The sequence below is a fragment of the Alligator mississippiensis genome, chromosome 7 (assembly GCF_030867095.1).
Source record: "Alligator mississippiensis isolate rAllMis1 chromosome 7, rAllMis1, whole genome shotgun sequence".
NCBI lineage: Eukaryota > Metazoa > Chordata > Crocodylia > Alligatoridae > Alligator > Alligator mississippiensis.
The window spans coordinates 63,933,936-63,953,387 of record NC_081830.1 but is presented as its reverse complement, the minus strand read 5'-3'; the positions used below and the strand labels follow the sequence as shown (position 1 = coordinate 63,953,387).

Sequence of the window (19,452 nt, the reverse complement as noted above, 5' to 3'; positions counted from 1 at the left end):
AAAACACAGAAATTTCAATCTAGATTAAAAATTATTAGGTACCTAGGATTCATGATTGCAAAGGATGGATGAAGGCATGACCTGTAGGGGGCTCAAGTGCTGGAGGATATATATATATATTTTTATAACTTTTTTTAAAATTTCATGATTTTTAAGCCAATGAGTTCTATGGGTCTGATTAAATGGTTTTTAAATGCTTTGAGTTAGAAAAGCTGAGTTAAGCATGTGCATATGTGTTCATTGATTTGACAGTGTAACAATTGACTTAAATCAGTGCAATTACCTGTGCTGAGCTCAGTTCTGCTCACACTGGTTGCACACTGTAGTGTAGCTAAATGGGGTCAAATTGTACAAATTAAGTCATTGGAGCCCTCTGTAAAGTAAGGTACTACTCAGAATAGGTAGAAGGTATCAGAATCTGGCCCATAAAACAGAACTCTTCAATGAAATGTGGTGCATACTCTTTGGAGGATAGAAATAGCTGAAAGGCCTGCAAGTTAGCTCAATGGCAAAACCCCAAGGACTACAGTAGGCTCCGATTTGTAATACAGTAAAATCCCTGTTATCCAGCCTTTAAGTAACCTGGAGCTCTATCAACCAGAATTTCTGGGTGGCCAGCCAGACATGGATGGGCGGGAGGGAGCTTGCATGCAGCGGCCGCCACTGCCACCCACCATCCTGCGCTGCAGCTGCTCCATGTGCGGCCGCTGCCACCCCCTACTACGTGTCTGACTGAAAACCACAGGCCTCATGTAACCAGCATTTTTAGATACTCAGCACCCCCCATTCCCCACTCATTCCAGATAACAGGGATTTTACTGTATGTTTCAATGCTTGTTTTACTTACTTGCAAGAGAATAATAACAACTGTTATAGGAAATAATTTTTCTCACCAAAGAATGTTTTTTAAAGAAACTCATCTTTATTAATGTCAATTCAAAACAATATAGAAAATGGGAAATGAATTTGTAAACTTAATTAGGGAAATACTGTATTTTCTGGCATACAACATACACCTTTCCCAAGTCCTCCCTCTCCCCCCTACCAAATCAACCACCCAAAATTGGGTGCCTGGATTATAGTGGGGAAGCTGATTTTCTGACCAGGATAGAAGCATCCTGCTTTAACTTCTGTTCCACACTGCACCAGCTGTTGCATTACTATTCAGGCAACTGAGGGTCATTGTTCTTCACTCCAGAGGCATCAGTGATGGTCTGATGCATGTCTTTATAATGGCAGCTGGAATAGAAGCATGGAGGAACTGAAACAGAAATGCTCTGCCTGCCAACTTCTAATGCCTGCTAACTTTTAAAGAGGCAGAATCCAGTGCTAAACTTTTGCAACTGTTCTCAAATGGGCAACAATTTTTGGCTGAGCAGCCAAATCAGCAGCCAGAAACTAACTAAACTAGCTAAATTGATAGGGTTAAAACTGGACATCACCTTTCCTGCTCGCTGTTACACAAAGCAACTAGCAGCCATTTTGCAGCATTGCCTCTTCCTGAAAAAAAAAGTTTTATACCATGATTCCAGAAAAATCTTCTCTCTTACATTTTGCCTCCCGAAAAACAAAGTGTGTATCTTATTTAGGGGCATGCTGTAAGTGAGAAAACATGGTATAAGCATGAAGGGTCAATTTTTGGATCTATTTGTGAAACCAATGTTTAATTTAGACTCATGGCAACCTGCATCCAGCTACATTCCCTACTTTCTAGTAACAGGGGTAGAGGCTCCCTGTTACAGGGATATCAAGATTACTCAGTTTATTTCAAATGAGCCCCCAATGAAACCTGAATGCTGTATGCATTCTGTGTATGCCACTTGGGTGACAGAAAAACTACTTTCAAAACAGTTTAGGGTGCACTAAAAATAGTTCCAAAGGAATTTTTAAAGATCTCTCTACCTATAAAGATAGGTGCCTTAGATACCATAAGTCCAATTTTATAGGACTTAAATGACAACGTGTGTGTCCACAAAAGGATTTCTGTACTCAAAAGATTTCCATAAATAAAGCTGTCATGAATTTGAAGTCTGATATATTATGCCCATCCAGTCCTAGATCCTGTCTGGAAGCGGAGACTATTTCATAAAGTGACCCACAACCGAAACAAAAGGTCATGAAACTTTCGGCATGACTTGCTTTTTCAAATACTGGTAGTCTTAGAGTGAAGTTGTACCCATGATGGTCCAGGTAATATATGTGCCCTGGGGGTCATGGTTGCCATGATCCCCAAAACTTAGGGGTATATGCAACCCCCAGGACCACCTGGGTTTCTTGGTTGTGGCTGTGCTTCCCTTCACTGCATACATGGACCCACACCTTCCAGATCTGTGCGTGGGGCAGGCATGGGCTGTGGGCTGCCAACCTGCTGCCCTCCCCCAGGGCCTCCACAGATTGCTGCGTGCAACCCGGCATGGCAGGGTATGGCACAGTGAGGCCATGCAGAGAAGCTTCTCACTGCTGTGGGCTCCATGCTGCCCTAGTGACATGCCCACTGTGCATGCCACTGCTTAGAGGGGTACAACCCCATGCTGCTGCTCTCACTGTAGCCCTGCGTGCAGGGGGAGTGTCACCAGGGCAGCATGAAAAAAATCACAGTGGCAAGCAGCTGCTCTTCCCTGCCATGCCCTGCCACACCCCACTGGGGCCCTGCAGCCATGCATTATGGCCCCGGGCCCCAAGCCACAAGCACCATCCAGCTGGGCAGCAGCCCCAGCCTTGCCCAGCTCCCTCCCTTCCTCCCTACAGGGGCCTCATTCCCTTCCTCCACTCCTTCACTTACCTGTTGAAGCTGCTCTCGGGCTGCCTAAAACCATGTGAATGTCTATGCCCATGACACCCTCTGTCTCACCACCTTCCTCCCACTCCCTCCCAGCTGGCTAGAACTCTGCCAGCCTGCAGGGATCTCATTGCAAAATCTGTGGGTTTCTCTGGTAAAATGAGAAATCTGCATTTGCCTCTAGCTAAAGGTAAAATCCGCAGTTTACTCTGTTTTTCTGTGGGAAACAGAAAACCAGGATCTCTGGTAATAAGGCACAATTTAATCTAAAGCACAATTGTGTGGATCATACATTAGATCCAACCACACGTTTACCTGAACATGTAGAGGGGGCCTTACAAATAAATACCAGACACAAAGGAAAGGCAAAATTTAGAATATAAAATATGCAAGCTAGATAAATTTAACCTATTTAGCTGTTACATTAAATATATGGAGAAAATTCCCTCATCTGATCTACATTGAGTATTTTTTATCCTCACTGCCAAAAAATGATTTCACATTTGATATTTATTCCTTACACCATTCTCCTGTAGATGTCAACATATACTTCACAGTATGAGTGAATATTAATCCAGATCCACACTGCAGATCAGGAAGAAAGCTTTGCCTTCCCCTATACAACGTTTAAATATGTTTTTAAAAGCAGACAAAGATTAAAGAAAAAAGTCAGTCACGTAATGAATCATCATGTAGAAGATAAACAGTATCATCATTTAAATCTTTGTTTCTCTTAAACAAATCAAAGATCAGTTTTCAGAGGTAATAACTATTGTCCCTTAAACTGAATTCCAGCAGGAACTGAAAATTACTTCATTCTGACATTTCAAAATAATGAACAGTCTTCCCTAAAGGAGAGATTATATCCATGCTGCCTCCCTAACAAGCCAGTTGCCAGGAAACAAACCCAACCCGTTTGCTCCCACTCTCCATTCCCAAACCCAGCAATCAGGCAATACTTCATCGAGTCCTGAGTGGTCTCAGAAGAGGCCCAAGATGGATGCAGGCATGTGCTTCAAACTACTCTACGCTGTCTGCCCTGCCTAATTGCCAGACTTGCATGCATGCAGTGCAGGAGGGGGCCTGACTTATTTTCTCAACAGGAGTTCAGGGCTTAGCAGGGAGCCAACATACACATGCACAGTCTGACAAGTTATGACTGATGTGACAGAGGGGTTGGTGATACTGCATCCCAAACTGTTTTGTGTGTAGGGTCTGTGGGTTGGCATAGGTCATACATAAGACCTATGACTGAAAGCTATTGAACTCAAATGAGTCTAGCTGCCAAACAATGAAGTTACTATCACAGGAGTGCTGTTTTAACATATGTCTGCACTACAGACTGAATTTGAGCACAGAGATACCTGGCCTGGCTTTAAAAGTGCAGAGCTGAGTGCCAGGAGAAGTCTAGCTGTAGCACTGCAGAGAAGCATAGTAAGTTAGGCTGCACTGAGATCCACATTGCTGCATATAGACTTCTACTGGTGTCTAACTTAATTAATTTTACATATGTATTCATGGGGTGGTTAACTGGGGAGATGAGGTGGGAATTAAGGATGGGACACACTCTTTAGAAAGCAAATGGAGTCCTGGTTGCATTTCAAGAGTTCCCAGACTTGCTCAAAGGAAGCAGCTTGCGTCTGCTCCATTCCTGTACCTCAGAAGGGGAGCCCATGTTACTTAACTGGAAGCAAAATGTAAGGTTCAATTACTTTAGGTAAGTATGTACATAACAAAGTGGTATGTAAAGGATATTGTTTCCATTCCACATTGGGGATGAACTATAAAATTTCAACCCAGACAGGTTAGAGAACATGGTCTGACTCTTTTGGGTACAATGGAGCCAGGATACAAGCAGACCCATAATTGCGACACAAGTCGACAAGGATATTTTGAGGCATCATTTTTACATAAAGGGTTTTTGGGGAGAGGGGAGAGAGGGAGAGATGCAACTAAAATTGCAGCATTGTGCAAGACATGCAGGATCAGTCTGTCTGAGTCAGACACACCCCAGTGTTGTTGTACCCCATCTTTATATTTACAAAGACATGCTGTTTCACCCTAGGAATCTGCAATCGAATTCTATAGGTGGAAGATCACAAAGGCCATATACAGTATACAGAGAAAGTAGCCCAAGACTATGAGCTGATTGGCATGTTCAACCCCACTCAAAGTGCTTTGCTGATGGGTTTCATAAAGCAGTGTAGGCATTAGGGCTGTGTGAAGCTTCAGTTGCCGATTCAATTTGGAGGAGATTTGGGTTGATTTGATGCTGAATCTCTGAATCCGACTTGAATTGGGGGACTAATAAAAAGGTCTGAATCAATTCAAAGCCTCCAAATCGATTTGCAAAAGCTTCAGAGATGATTCAGAGATTCAGTGATTTGGACAGTCCCCGCTCGCTCCTGCAGTGAGCTTGACCCAGACTCTGTGCTGGTAAGTAGGGGGGTGGGGGGTGCAGGATGGGGGAGGGACCATGGGGGGACCCCCACCAGGCCCTATCCCTTGCCTGCTCCCCCAGCCCACCTGAACACCGCCTGCTCCCCCAGCCTCGTCAATGGCTGCCCCGCCCAGCCCCAGAGTCCTGGCACTTACAAAAAAAAAAAAAAAGCAAGCCCTGCACTCACCAGTTGCTGCAGTGCCAATGGGGCCTCTCGGGGCTTGTAGCATCATAGAAGAGCCCCCCCAAGCAGCATGGGGCAGTGGGGGGCAACAGGGATTGGCCCCCCCATGCCTGGCTGGAGCCAGGGAGTATGGGGCTTTTTTTATTTTTTTTTAAGTGCCAGGATGCTGGGGTCAGGCAGGGCAGCCACTGACAGGGCTGAGAGAGCAGGCGGGGGATGGGGCCTGTTCTATTCAAAGATTCAGCTGAACAGATTCAGGACAGTGACTTGAATCACCAAATCAAATCACTGTCCCCTGAACCAGCCCAATCCGAATCTGAAGTGAATACTAGCCGCTTTGCACAGGCCTAGTAGGCAAGTCCTTCATCTCTGCAAAAAGCTGAATTCTGCTGTGAACCTTGAAACTAAAAAAAATTAAATAAATGAATGACTTATGAATAGCTATTTTTTTTTTTTGCATTAATATTTAACAGCTATCACTGTGCTGTGTGTCATGACAAGAAACTCAAGAAACAAATACTGGTCATTAAGCCCTAAATTAATAGTTAAATTACTCAGTTTAAAATGAGACCAATAGTTCTAACAGCAGTAGCAGGCAAGTCTTATCATACAAATCATTATGAACTAGACACATTGTGATTAATCTTTTCAAAGTTATATTTTCAAGTTTCTATTTTTATAGCACTAGTTTCTTCATGCTTTAGAAGCAGATCTCTGAATCAGGAGATAAGAGGAAAACAATTTGTTTAGCTATCTGAATGTTCTGCATGTATTAAATGTTTTGTATTGACAGCTACAATGCCAACTGTTTACACTTCATTGCATACATAAAAGCATCAACAATCTTAACAGCATATTGGCACAGAAGGTTAATTGTGATGGCCATCTCTGGTAGATTACTCAACATGGAATATAAAAAAGATAGCATACCTTTTGCCATCTAAACACTGCTCAATATACCAAATACAAATAATATGCACAGTTAAATGTTTTCAGTAACCTTTGCTAAATATCATTTAAAAACCCAACATCATCTGGTTGGGGACTAAATATCAAGCCTATTTCTTTTTTTAAAAATTCCTCTAGAACAGCAGAAGGTACAAAGTAATTTTGACAACAGGGTCAAGGCAGGCTGCAAAAACTGGATGCATATGGGTAACTAACCAATTTAGTTAGGCTTTAGTCAAACTAACACAGAACTCTAGTGCCCCAGAATCTGCCCTGTCTTCCAATAGCAGTTCAGACACAATTCAAGGTGTTGGTTTTGACTTATGTGGCCCTAAATGGTCTGGGGCCTACATACGGAGGGATCCCATATTGAGGGATCTTAATCAAGTTTCCGATCTTCAGTTGAGAGACAAATCCCCTCCTCCTCCTTTCTCCCTCCTCCACATAAGGCCTGCTCAAATTGGAGCTTAGACATTTTCTGGAAGCATTGTAAGACCTTTCTGTTCGGACAGGCATTTAGCAAGCAAGGCTAAGCTGGGATATTGTCTAAAATAAAATATAAAACAAAATCTCCTTACTTGTCTGACCAGAACTAAAACTCACATTTTTACCCTAGAACCATGTTACAAAAGGGATACTTCCAGGCTTATTGTTCTGTTTTTGTGATCATTTTTTAAGAAAAAGGGAAATACATTTCCTTTTCAGTAGAAACACATTTCTTAGCAAGGAAACCACAGTGACAAACTTTTCCTGAGACAACAGAAATATCCCTCCATGTGTGCATCCATAATTTCAGAAAGATGCCACTGAGGCAAGTTGCAGCCACAACTTGGGAAGCTTCTGAATTGTGGTGAGGGGCAGCGGAAAGGGGCACTGCATCTTTAAAGGAAACAGATTAGCTTCACAGAAGGGCAAACTGAAGAAACATCTGTAAACACTGATAATAGATTCACTTCCTGAAATGCCTGTAGAACTACTACTGAATATGGCAGGAAGTGCAGGCTGTTTAATCTTAAAGAAAGTAAGAAAGAAAGGAACCTATAAATGGGAAATAAAAAACTCCACTTACATGTGCTGGATTCATCAGAGGTATAATGACAAGCAAGGTGTAAATAAACCCCTTTGCCCCCCAAAATACTGGGGAAGAACAAGCAGTGTTACTTCCCCCAAAATACTGGGGAAGAACAAGCAGTGTTACTACCATCAGTTACCAAGTTTTATTAGGGGTTACCACCTAAATTTATAAATTAGGGATGAAATAGCATACTCCTTCCCTCCCCACATCAACAATGCAATGCCTCTTCCCAGTTAGTCACATTCTTCCCCTGCTGCATAATAACATTTACCATGATTTGAACTACTGCAAGTTTTGTTTGGCAAACTTTCACTTGGCCCGTTTTAGAAGTTCTTGGCCCTTTTTAAAAATAAAGTAGTCAGAACTAGGAGTCACTTCTCATACCAATCTTCAGTGTCCCATATCAAGTTAAGATAATTTTAATAAGTGATTTAAACAGTTGTAGGACTTAATCCCTTCTATTATTTAATGCTGGAAAAATAAGATTTTACCAACTGATAAGTGAGAGGTATGTTTTTAAAGAATAAAAGCCTCTCTCTCTCTCCCTCTTATTTTCAGCCTCTTTAGTGGAATTGTTCACAGCTCAGATTTAGGCTCAGAGAAATTGGTAATAGCTTTTTGGGGTTTTTTTTTAATAAGTATTTGGTGTCCATGGGGTAAACGCTTTTGAGATTTGCTTTGAAGATTCAGATTCAAAACAAAAATTAAGCTAAACCCAACTCAGACCATCTACAATACAAATACAAAACTAACATTTGGGTAGGAAACACAATGCCTCTGCTATTAGACACCATAAAGCATTCCAGGTTTGGTGTTAGGGTTGGGGAACTTATGTAGTCTTTAAGTAAGTCCTGCCTGAGGTTTGTTTTTGTAATAAAACACCTAAACAGATGGGTTTCATTGTGGTTAGGGATTTCCTTTAGAATGTGTCATGTATTCTGCTGCAAGCTAGGCACTCCAGCTTTGAATACCATCTCCAGAGAGCAGACCTAAAGAAAAACCATTTTGCTGCCAGCCAATTTATCTTTACTGAGATTGAAACTTCTTCAGAAGTTAGAGTTGTACAATAGCAAAAGGGCCAAATGTAGAATGAGCTGCACAACCCTAACTTTGGTGCTCTAACATTACTTGGTTGTACATCTTACAAATCATTCTCCCTATGTTTCACAAGGGCCAGGGTTTAGCTTCTGAAGCACTGGTCATGGAAATGGAATACCCAAGATGCTCTAGCGAGAGCCCAGAGAATAATCTCTCTGGTTAGTATAATGTATACTTGTGGCAAGTTGATCGTCAATTTAAGATATCATTATTTCACAAGAAATAAAAAACCAACGTGATGCAGAGAGCAAGAGGCAATTCACCTGACAAGCCCAACACCAGGCACATGACCAAGAAATGGATAGATAATAGTTGCTCTGCCTTCTACACTCACCAGAAAGAGCAGCTAGTCCTATCCTGAGCAGTAAGCTTCTCCAAATAAAATTATAAAGTTAAGGGCCTACAAAAGAAGGAAATGCACCTCTGACAAACACTTCTTTATCTGGTCCACTCCTGGGGCTGTGCTCTACCTGACCCCTGAGTGTAAAGATTTGGCCATCAGACTTTTACCCTTTAAAAGTATTTCAAAATGGTTTCTGGCAATCGGCTGACAAACCTATTACTATTTCTGACATTTATTTAAAAAAATAGAAGTCTTAGAATGAGTTGACAGTAAAGAGTAATGATTACCTCCTTTATTACCACCCCTGGAACCCTATTGTTTTTACTATAACATTGAACAGTGACATTAAAGGAAGCAATGTTGACTATGCAGCTTCAGGGGGAGGGGTTTAGAAAATTATCCAACACAAAAATAGTTAATTTTATTCCTGTACTTGACAAGACCAGAGGGCATGCCAATGTGGAATGCAGAAAGATGTTGAAGGAGCTCCTTGAGCATCTTCATTGTAAATAATAAAATACAGCATTGCCTTATAGGTATTTTAAGCCTCATCACTCTGTAGAAGAGGATGCTTAGTTCAGTTACGTAAGACAAAGAACAAGAACAACAAAAAATAAGAACAGGAAGATGCTAATGACTGTCATTAGCTTCATACTGCTGTTTTTTGGCACTGGGCTTATGACCTAGATAACTTGTTCCAGGCACACCCAAATCCTCAGACCAACCACGACTTCTCCATTTAATAATAGGCAAATGTTATTGATACACAGTGATAGCAGAAAACAATAATGCAGACAAAGCAAACAAAATAATCCATCCCATTTCTATCTACCATCCCTAGGGCAGTTGCAGAGGGAAGGTACATCTGGCCAGTATATGAGCTTCACCCTGAGAGTCTTTCTTGAATGTCAGATGGCAGCAGCCTGGAGGCCAAGAGCTCCCCCCTGCCCCAGCTCACAGTGGGGTGGGTAAAACAGGCTAGTGGTATGCCCTCTGTCTACAGTGGCCTCAGGTTCCCCCCTCAGGGACCTTTTGCTGCTCTGAAATCCCTCCTCCTTTATTCTTTTTCCTCCTGCGATGACTCTTCGTTCCCACGTATCATTGATTGGTTTTCCTATGGTTGTCATACTGTCCATGTTATGTCCTGCCAGCATATTTCTTTGTTTCAACAAACCTATCACATGCACACATCATAATTTGGGCATTTACTGGTCTCCTAATTTGGTCCATCCACCAAAACTGGAAATCCCAAGAGCTCTGCAGCTGGTCACTGTGACCTGGCCAATATAACAGAGTCCCTTATCTCATGTTATGGAACAGTGTGGCACATGTCTTCAATTTCCCAGCCTGTGTGTCTGCTGGCTCCAGACACAGTGGGCCTTGAAGGAAACTTTGTCACAAACAGGCTCTTAGAAACCAATTAACCCTTGCTGGTCCCCTGGACCATTGTTCTAATGCATATCTACTTCACCTACAAGCCAGTTCCCAAAAGCAAACCTCTAAATATCATTTTCTAGTTGTCACTGTCAATAAGTTGTTTATTATTCTTCTGTGAATTACTGAAAAGGAAAGGTAACTTGTCTTACCTAGAGATTTCGGACAGCAAGATATTTTCGATCTTCAGCCTATAGAAAAGAATATTTATGTTTAAGATCAGTGACTTAGTTCTCTGGCAACACCTTGCTTTCTGAGGTATCTGTAGTCTAGAGCAATCTTAGCATTCCTGCAACCTAGAATCTTATCTACATTGTGGAATAATAATAATAACATCCTTTATTGCTCTCACTGATTTAGCTTCAATAGTATAAACAGTGTACTGTTGTAAATTGATCACCAGATGTAAGATATAAATGCAGAGATAAGTAAAGAGTCGGGGGAACAATAAAATTTTGGTGGGGGAAAGTAATAATACAAACCTAAGCAATGTTCTTAGGGAGAAGATATGAGGCAGTCAGTCAGAGACTGGAAATGTTTATATATTAATGCTAGAAGTATGGGAAACAAACAGGAAGAATTGGAGATCCTAGTACACACACAGAACTATGATATAATTGGGATTATGGAGACATGGTGGAATAGTTTATATGACTAGAGTACAGTCCTGGACCACAAGGCTGAATATAAGCAAACAATATACTCTTGTTGCAAAACAAGTCAACAGCGTAGTGTCCATAATAGGAGTGTCACTTGCAAATCAAGGGAAGTGATTCTTCTGTTCTACCGAGCACTGGTGAGGCAACAGCTGGAGGACTGTGTCCAGTTTTTGACCCCACACTTCAAGAAGGATGTGGACTGTTTGGAAAGAGTCCAGGGCAGAGCAACAAAAATTATTAGGAGCCTTGGAGGCAAGAGTTGGAGGAAAGGCTGAAAGAGCTAGGGTCATTTAGCTTGGAGAAAAGAAGATTGTATGGGGATTTGATAATAGTGTCCCTTCTAGCCCTACTTTTCTATGATCCTATGACACTGGCATTTCAAATACTGTGTCAGATTCATTCAACAAGGTGCTTAAAATGTCATCTGTCTACACCAGGACCATTAAGACTGGTGAGGCTGAAGCAGTTTCAGTAGGTTGGAAAAGGAAGCTCAGCTATAACCATGTGGAATACATACCTGGTTGTGAGGGACTGTGCACACATTTCCCTCTTTCCTTTCCATAATTTGTAAAAGACTATCCATTTAACAGTTAAACCAGGAAAGCCCCTACACCTCATCATGCACTTTAGCTACAAGAAAGCTGTATGATCACACACAAATTCTGACAAAGCCAACAATTATTCTCCAATACATTATTCTGTATACAATATATTGAGTATATTGGTTTCATATAGTCGAACACTGTAGCTATTTGTATATAATGAAATATCTACTGCTATATGGGTATTGCTATTGAGTATGGTCATACAAATTGCAATGATCCTAAAAGCTTACTTGAAAAGCTTACAGTTTATTGAGTCTGCTGGAGTGTTCTAATCAAAATGCTCCAAGATGCTGAAATGTCTCATGTATTCAGCATCCCTGCATTTCAAAATGGAGCTTTAGTTAAAAACCCCCTGCCATCACTTTGAAACATGGGATGCTGTCCAATGCTGGGGACATTTTAATTAGTGTTGCTCTCAAGAGACCCAAGTTTGGTTCCTGGACAGCCATCAAGACATCAAACATCCAGACCCAGTCTGACCATTGGATACTGTATCAGTGGTCTACAGGGGGATGGAAAGTCTGGGCAGCCTCCACTTCTCCATGCTCCTGCCTAGGCATATATGTCAAAGCTCCTGGTGACCTTTCACACATACACCATGATACAGAAGATTGCCTGCTATACCATATCTACCCATCATTCACATCACAGAACCGATTGGTTAAGTCATATTTAACATGGTTCCAGTATTGTCGGTTGGCAGACCATGAGACACTTTGATGCAGAGACAATGAAACATACAAGGCCAAAGCATTTTTTGTTACTGAAAGATATTTAAAAATATTTTTAAATATTTCAGATTTTTTAAAAAAATGTTACTATTGTTGTCATTATGGTACCTGTATGACAATTCAGGACTTGTTTGCAGAGATGCCCGTCTTGGGAAACCTGTAGGTTTAGTTCCTTGAAATGTTTGGTCCTTGTAGAATCTCCCTTGGTGAAATACTGCTACGAAAAGAAAAAGAAGATCCTAACTTTCTGTTTCCTGAAGGCTGCCTGAAAATAAAAATGCTTTGGTGAGCAACGTGAAGATTTGGAGAAATCTAAACATAAGAAAAGAACATCATGTTCAACCAGCTGTAAAACTGTGTAAGTGGGAGAATAGACAGTGACTAAATGTAGCATACACACTGGTGTAGGTGAAAATAGAATAGATGCATGTTTGGGCAAGGTGACAGCACTTGGATGATGAGCAACACTACTTCATTTCCAAGGCAGTGAAAGCCATGAAGTGAAGTGCTTGTTACTCTGGATTATTTACCTACTGCCATCAGAAGTCATGTTACTTGTGAAACCACCCTTTAGGACAAAGAAATAGATCTGCAGCCTTTAATCTACACCTATCACAGGGTGTTAGTTCAGAAATTCCATTTTTGCCTAACTCATGCTTAGTAACATCACTGAGGATCAAAGGACAGGCCAAGCAGTTTCTCAACTGCATAAATTTAGTTACAGCAGTTTCAGTATTATGGCTTTTACAGCGTGTAATAGGAGTTTAATGCCCCGACTCACTCCACATCATGTTTTGTGTTGTTCATACCAATATTTCAAAGTGCTGGTCAATCACTTCATCCTGGTGCCATTGTAGAATGAAGGCTCTAGAAAAGTAAAACAGAACCTACTCTTTCTTTCTTGTTTTACAGCACCACAGTGGACACAGCTCCTTATAATCTTTTGCTGAATTGAAATGAAATAACCATCTTTTAACAGGAAAGGAGAGACAGGCATCAAAATATGACTGAGAGAAATTAATTAAAATTAGTCATCTTGATCCTAGAGTAAATACGTAAGTGCAATGCATTTCTCCCTCCCTTTTATATGTTATACATTGTTTTTGTTATACTTGTTAACAAATCTGCCTAGCAAACAAAGCAAGCACCTATCTAACAACACTGCTTTTGATTTCCATTTCCTAAGGAAGGTTAAGGTAGCTTAGCCTTATTTAGTAATTTTTAACTATATATAAACTTCTGCTTTTCAGGAAAGGAGCCAGAGCTATAAATACCAGGAAGAACAATAAAAGAGCATATTTAAACATATACTTTCCTATACATGTTAAAATGAATGCCACCTTAGATTGAGCTGAACCAGTGGAACTAGGAAATGTATTTATTATTTATTTTCCCAGTTTGCACCAAGGCCTTCCACACTTTTTCTAGGAATATAAGCAATACACAATTTAAAACTCATATGTTAATAAACAAAACCTGACACGGTCAACTGTAATCCTAAAAACCTCTTTTTTTCCACCACAGCAAACTAAGACTTCCCCCATTTTTCTCCATATGGAAATACTGAAACAATTAGTAAATTCTGCAATATTGTGGAGCTATGTGGAGATCATGTAGCTCACATTGACAGAACAAGAGGAAACTAACCACCAAATGAAAGGTCTTGTACTGAGTATATCATGAGAATGAGGAAATCAATCAGTGGCCTCTGTAATGTTCTCTAACACGCTTGAAATCTGCTTATAATCTGCGAAGTATCATGCCCTATAATTAAATAAGATATCTACAGGTCCAACCGGGGTGAATTCAGGAGGGGGTGCATTGGTGCACTTGTACCCACCCCCTGCCCTTTGATTCCTGCTCCACCCAAAGTTCAAAGCCAACTGTTTGGTGACATTCATTTCGACAAGCATAGGAAAGGTCTAAAATATGCTCCTTTATTGCATTTCTAGTCAGGCAGTACTGAGGGAATCACTTGACTTCATGATTCATTATAAATTTACCTGATTCCTTTTAAACTCTTCATTCCATAGGTGTTAATGACCCCTCTCTATTTTAAAAGGTCCTGATGTTCCACCAATCAAGCTATCCTTTGTTCTGTAATTCTGCTTTCTGTTAGCTAGTAATGACGCACTTATTTCATAGCCCTACAGACTGTTTTTAACTCATTGCAATGAGGTTATACTAGTTTTTGCTTCTAATTTAAACCGAATACAACAGCCCTAGGCCCCTAGTTTATTAGTAAAGCTTCTAGTTTATTTTTAACTTGAAAAAAATACATGTTGTTTCATATGTGATGATTCACTTCACCATCTGCACCTCTCTTTTCAAAATTGTGGATCTGTCCATGGGGCAGATATCATTAAAGGGAACTTTTATACATGTAAGTGCAGCAGCACTGGGTGCTTTGAAAAGTGTTGCAATACTTGCAGTTGTATAAGAGGTTAAGTGTGCATCAGCACTGAGAAAATGGCAGCGGCATGCTTTTGAACTAAAACACCTTGTAGGTGCTTTAGTTCAAAAATGTACCACTGCCATTTTTCCGTTTGCTGACACGCATTTCACTGCTTATACAACTGCATACAGTGCAGCGCAGTTTGTCTTAGCTCACATGTGGAACAGCGGATCTCCAGCACATTGCAAAAAAAAATACGTGTATAAATGCCTGAAGATATACCACAGAAAAGCTTTGTACTTGAACTGTAACAAGAAGTTTACAAATCTATTAAACAGAGAAGTGCAAATCAATGTGGAAAGCAGTTAGCCACTATTATGGAAATTCTGAACTGACTTTCAGTTCAGCCACTTTGTCTTTCCCAGTCTCTTCTCTACATGCATGGAAACTACTTTTGTTATTTGTGAATGAGGAGTGTGGTTTTATTTATACAAGTAGTAGAGGCATTTGTGAGAATGAGCATATTTGTGCATGAACTAGTACATGCAGAGCTCCCTTCTGCTGCAAAAGTATACATACAAGTGTAGCAGGTGCTCATCCCATGGGTGGCCACGACACCCCCTAGTGGCTATTCAGACCCTGCACCTCACGCTTGCTCCTTCAACTCACTTGGCCTACTTTGTTGTTATTAGATCCTTGGAAGGGGAGGCTGCCCCAGGGATCCCTGATCCCATGTTATTGTTCATGTTTCACTACTCAGTGCCTTAAGGGCTTATTACATGGCTCCAACCTCCTATTACACTATGCCCATGCCTCACAGTTAATGCCACTCCTCAGCCTATGCTGGGACCCAGTTTCTGCAACTTCTGGGACTTGCAGTCCCTGTGCCAGCAACCTTCCTAGCCCCCTTCTGAGCTCAGACCACTGTCTAGGGACAGAGTTATAACTGGGAGTAGCAAAGACTGTTTTCTCACCATCTCATGTTGGAGATTCTCAGAAGAAAACTTGTTCTCTGCAGAACAAGTCAATCCCACTTTCAAAACTAGTGTTCACCTAAACTTAATACAAGCATATAAACTTCTGAATGCTCATTAGGACAGAAGCAAAGTTCTGAACTCTTTACATTCATCCATTTCCTATCATCTCTTGCATGAGGTGCAGTTTGGTTCCAAAGAGAATGGAGCTAGACTATTCTCTGTGAAGACAGAACAAGGAGCAACAGTCTTAAGTTGCAGCAAGGGAGGTTTAAGTTGGATATTAGGAAAAAAAACTCTTTCACTGGGAGGGTGGTGAAGCAATGGAACAAGTCAATTTCCATCATTGGAAGTTTTTAAGGCCCAGGTTGACAAAGCCCTGGCTGGAATCATCTAGTTTGGGATTCTCCTGCTTTGGGCAGGGGGTTGGACTAGATGACCTCCTGAGGTCCCTTCCAACCCTAGTTTTCTATGATTCTATGAAAGCAGAAATAACACAATACAGCACTGAGTCTAGTAAGGAGGCTTTTTGGTGAATTCCATACATTTTTTCAGCAGCTCCCTTCAGAAAGCAGGTATATCCCTCCCTCTCTCTACCAGGCTGTATGGAGTCCAGAATATCAGGTTCTCCTCTGAGAACAAACAGGGACAAACATAGTAGAGCTGTGTGAAACAGCATCGTTCTGATTCGGCTTCTGTTTCGATGATTCAATGGGACAGTGTTTCATTTCAAGTTTTGTTTAGTTTCAAAAGCACTGCTCCATTTGGTCAAAACTGTTTTGCTGTTTCAATGCTGTTTTGATGTTTTGCCCATAGGTTATTATGGGGAAACATAAAATGTAGCGGGCAGGCAGATTGTGGGCTTGCCCACACCCCCAAAGGGCTGCCGGGGCTGTGGGCCTCCGATCTGCCAGCCAGATGACAGACCAGTGCTGGGTGCAGCTTGCACCCAGTGCCAGGAAGATTGGTGTTGCAACTGGCCCCAGGCAGCAGCACCGCTCCTGTCAGCTGGCAGGCAGATCTGGGGCACGCACCCCCAGGAGGACTCTGGCACAGCCCCCACAGCCCTCCTGGGGGTGCTGGCAGGCCCCAATCTGCCTGCCAGCTGACAGGAACTGGGTGCTGCTGCTTGGAGGCCAGTAGGGCCAGGACAGATCATCTTGGGCAGGGACCTGCTGCCCTGATCCTGGGGCAGGGGAGTGTCCCCGCACCAGCTGGTCTGCCCCGGGCCCCCACCCAGTGTGGTTCCAGTAGGGGGAGGGACAGAACAGCTTGGGTGGGGACCCACCACCCCAATCCCCAGGTGGGGGAGCGTCCCTGCACCAGCTGATCTGCCCTGGTCCCCCACCTGGCCAGCTCTGGTAGGGACCGGGGCAAATAAGTTGGTGCGGGGACCCACCACGTCGATCCAGCATTACTCAGAATTACTCAGTGGAAGAAAGTATAGATTTTAGCCCTATATGATGAATGACGTTCCTAGTGTAGGCCATTTTGTAACAGTTCAAAGTGAAGAACATTTTGTAACAGTAACAAGACTAGGAGAACAAACTAAAAAGCAGCTACTCAAAAGAAACCACTTTAAAAAAAAAAAGAGATTCACGGGGATGGATAAAGATGAAGACTTTCCCAAATTATTTCACCTACTCTTATTATTATTTATCTGGCATGTTAAACTGTTGTTGGTTCCTAAATACGTAGAAAAAACTATGTAACCGCCGGGCCTCATACATCTTACCTCGGGCTTCCTTGCTCCAAGTGCTTACAGGTACTTGGGTTGCCATCACAGGTGGCCTTCTGGGAGGTTTTCCCACGCGCTGCAGTCTGCCCTTTCTCGCCTGCCATGACTTGGATCTTTCAGTGGGTGGGGCTTCGTGTAGCATGGTCACCCTTGTCAGGTACCTGCGTCGTAGATGTCTTCTGCGAGGCTCCTCCTCCCCTGCACCTCGTCCTTACCCAGCCCAGCGGATCTTGGCTGTTTCTGCGGGTGCCCGAATAATTCCCCAGATACACAAATAACGAGCTCACCCTTCGCTCTAACTCCCTGCTGTCGCACTCTTGGCCCCTTCTAATCTGGGGAAACACAAAACCTTTCAAAACTCAACTAAAACTCAATAGGCCTCACGAGAGGTATAACCCTGCCCCTATTAGGCTTCCTAGTGGAACCAGTATCCTCTCTACCCCTCCGCTTAGGAACCAGGTTACTCGCCCGTGGCTTGGTTCAGTAGCCCTCTCCTTCTGTGTCAGATTCCCGCCACTCCTTGCCCAGTATCCCCCGGTGTGACCCTCTCTCCGGGTCTTCCCCAGACCGCAGCCCTCTCTCCGGGTCTTCCTCGGTCCGTTGACCCCTCTGCGCCACCGAGGCTCTTACTGCTCTCTCTTCCGGTTCACCCACCGCTGTTGTGTTGTCCTCCGGCATTGGCTCGTCCCTGGGTTTCTTTACTTCTCTTTGGTAAGCGCCGGCAGTCAGCTCCGGCGTTCCGCACCTCCAGCTGACTCCACTGGCCAGGCTCCCTCCCGGCAGCCATGTGCACGCCCCGCTCCTCTCTGCCGCCGGCCCTTTTAGCTCCACCGGCTGGCAATTAGGAGTGACGTCATCCGCCAACCACAGGTGACTTAAGGCATTGTCCAGGCCATGCACGAGCTTCTTCTGCCGTCCCTGTTCTTCCTCGCATCCTGCGGTGAGTAAGTTATCTTTTTTCCTCTCCGTTCTGCCCCCTGCCCCTGGTTCTGGGGCTCCCTCCATGGGCTCGGGAGTCTCCCCGGTCTTTCTCTGCCTGTGACAAACTATATAGTGAATCAGAGTGTGTGGGTGTACTACTACTCTCTACCATTTGGAAACAGAATTGCTCAACTGTCCACGCTATTCATAGCTCAAGCTGGACAAACTATGTTAGAAACCACTTGTTCATCAAATCTGACCTTTAGTTTTCTTTGTGAACTGTTCATTAACTTCTGAGGATTGTCAAGTCATCCATTATTTGTGACACTTCAAACATTTTTTTACAAAGGCATATTTGAGCCAAAGGGGAGAGTATAGAGGTTTAGCAAACTGCATGTAGATTCATTTGTTGTGTATCCAGAATTCCCAATTCAATATTGACACCTGCATAACAAATGATGATTTCTGTTGCTTGACAGCAGGCCTGAAAACAATCATTGGGTAATTTACCATTCACAAGAAAGTACATTTTGGGATAAAAGAAATGAGCAGATGTGGTAAAATTTGAAGGCTTAAACTTTTTCCTTTCTTTTTGTACAAGAAAGAACACTGTGTGCATCAATGTACCTGGGTCAAAAAAGTTAATTTACCTGGGCTTTATCAGTTCTGACTGAAGGAACAGGGTGACTCCTGTGCAATGAACAATTTTTACATTCAGTTTTTGGTTATTACATTCAGACTAGGGCTGTGCGACGCTTCGGTCCCTGATTTAGTTTGGTGGAGATTCGGCCTGAATCAGAACCCTCTGAATAGATTCAGAGAGATTCAGAAAGATTCTGACATTTGGACATTGACACAGCTTTAAATGTTTTTTCACATACCTCTAGGAAGTAGGTGGCTCTTGAATGCTGTGATGCTGGGGAACATGGAGTGTCCCACAGGAGCATGGGGGGCTCCCCAGCACACTCGGCAGCAGAACTGCAAGCAGACCAGAAGCACTTGTGGTCCACTTCTGGGTCCTCTGGGGAGCACGCTGGGGCCCCTCCCCCACACCGCCAGCTCAGCAACTGGTGCCTCCTGGGTCTATGGGGGGCATGCAGGGTCCCCCCGCAGCTGATTGCCAAGCTG

General features: G+C 42.8%; 1 long non-coding RNA gene across 2 annotated transcripts in view; it reads right to left on the bottom strand.

Moving 5' to 3' along the window:
- LOC109284174 (uncharacterized) overlaps nt 1-19,452 on the bottom strand; it is a 97,974-nt gene that overhangs the window by 67,076 nt on the left and 11,446 nt on the right. The window contains exons 2-3 of one of the 2 annotated variants that reach the window (XR_009463488.1): nt 12,405-12,513; nt 10,454-10,492 (exon numbers count right to left, since the gene is read on the bottom strand). This is a non-coding gene — a long non-coding RNA (uncharacterized LOC109284174). Of the gene's footprint in view, nt 1-10,453; nt 10,493-12,404; nt 12,558-19,452 lie in introns of those variants that run through there. The other variant, XR_009463489.1, reaches the window with a different exon arrangement.